This window comes from Helianthus annuus, chromosome 15 (genome assembly GCF_002127325.2).
Source record: "Helianthus annuus cultivar XRQ/B chromosome 15, HanXRQr2.0-SUNRISE, whole genome shotgun sequence".
In the NCBI taxonomy this organism is placed as follows: Eukaryota; Viridiplantae; Streptophyta; class Magnoliopsida; order Asterales; family Asteraceae; genus Helianthus; species Helianthus annuus.
The window spans coordinates 128,915,861-128,918,086 of record NC_035447.2 but is presented as its reverse complement, the minus strand read 5'-3'; positions in this window follow the sequence as shown (position 1 = coordinate 128,918,086).

Genomic DNA, 2,226 nt, shown 5'->3' with positions numbered 1-2,226 from the left:
CTGGAACAGCAGTGGATTGTGCTTTTTGTGCTTTTAACAGCTGTTGCACCATATCCTTTATTTTAGCAACTGAAGTTTCAAGATTTTCAACTCTGCCCATCAATTCCTGATATTTTAAATCATCACCCAAGTTAATGGGATCATCTGATTCCCCACCAGCAGTGGTTGTACCAATGTGTGACTTAGGAACTGAATCCCAAAAGTCATTCATTAATGCCCCTTGTTCTTGGTACTGGGGACTTCTTCCTTCAGCACTTGATAACCTTTTGAAGGTACCGGTGGGCATAACCAACTCACTAGTGGTTCTCAGAAGTGCTATTGAAGAAATTGCCTTCAAGGAAGTCTTATGAATGTAACCACTGTCCAAATGTAAACTAGTGGGTTCAACATTTGTAGTGGCTGCTTCACTTGAACTACTGATAGGAGTTACTTGTAACTCCTGCAGTGTAACCTCCTCAGCTGTTGCTGGGATAACAGAGGTATAAACATCAGACGCAGTCACTTGTGGGAGTATACTCTCGGTGATAGGTGATTGAGAGGAACTGGTTTGTATCTGAGCTATATCAACTGCATGCAACAAAGGTAGCATGGATTGTGGTAATGTGAGGGGTGAAGATAAGGGCGTTGAAAGAGACATGTCCTTGGGATCAGGACTGAGGAAAATGGATTCGAGTGGGTCCAGAGCTTCATAATGTGGGGTCCCTGTGTTTACAACCTGGTCCTTTTGTGAGGATGCAGGAGGAGTTTGAGGCAAGGGTGGAGATCTTTCTTCCATCTGCTGTGAGGAAGTAGCAGCAGTGGTTATTGGTGACATTTGTGTTGTCACCGGTAGTGGCTCTGGGATCTCATCTTCCAGAGGTGCCTTTGTTTTGGGTTTGGGGGGCTTTCTGGATGTTTTCTTTTTGGTCTTTTTGGTAATGGCAGGTGTGGGTTTCAAAGCAGTGGTTGTGCTGCTATGATCACCTAGAGCAGTGGGCTCAACAACAGATACCTGAGGAGCAATTGTACCTGTTAAATTCTTTTCAGGCACCTCTGCTTTTTTTTTCAAATGTGTTAACATTCTTGAGAATGTCTCAGGTGTTAAACCATTTATTTGAAAATAAGTACCTTGTTTGAGCAAATTTTTATCTTCTTTTCCAAATTCTTTGTTAGTGCATAAATGTCTATCGCCTTCGTCAATCCGAGCCGTAGCGAGAAACCGAAGAAATCAAGTCTTTATAGTGTCATATCTAGTTAAAAGGCAAGGTGGCAATCTTGTAATTAATGTAAAGTTTCATTAAAGCCTTGACCTTTAAATAGGATAGTTATGACATAAGTTAGAAGACTTTTGCTCCATTTGGTGATTTAGTGATTCAAGTCTAGAGAGAGAAAGTCTAGAGAGAGAAAGTATACTCTCGACGTGATTTTTGCTTGTACACGTCATCTTCATCAATAAAATCACGGTTCTAGTACGTTATTGTGTGTTCGGTCACGCACGTTCACGGATTCCGCACGTCGAAAGTTCGTTATGCAATCGAACGGCGTCAAAACCGGTCCTACAAGTGGTATCAGAGCTAGGAGCTCGATTGCACGATCAAACACATTGATTCGTACCAGATTTCAGCGATTTCAGATCCGAATTTCATCATTTCTTCATCTTCTACCTATTTTTCACGTTTTTTACTGAAAAACGTCAAATTGAACGGGTTTTTACGGTCCGAATCGGCTGAATTTTTGATATGTTGTACGAAAATCTTTGATCTATAACCCTACCAAGTTTCAGTTCAAAATTCCTAGCCGATTAGGAGTAATCGAAGATTTTCTGTAGTTTCGCTTGTGTGGTTCGCTCATAGTGTCATATCCAGTGAGGTCCGCTTATTAGTCAGTATGGTTCGCTCATTTGTCAGGTAATTCAAGGTGATTTGTTGAGCATCGGATACTCACCCGAGAGAATCTCCACTCGATCTGTTGTTGCCTAATTTTTGATACTCAATCGGATAATCATTTGTTTGTGTGAAATTTTGAATTGTTTGAAAATTTGTTGTTGTGTATTTTTCAATACCAAAGATGGATTCTGAAATTTATATTGCACGGAACAAATTTGATAATTTTACAGGTATCAAGGGAGAATCAACTGATGAGTTGATCGAAATGTATGTCAAGTTATATTTAGAGATGGAGAGATTGAAGATAACCAAGACCAATGAGGAATTGAAAGACAAATTGGCAAACACATTGCTGTATGAT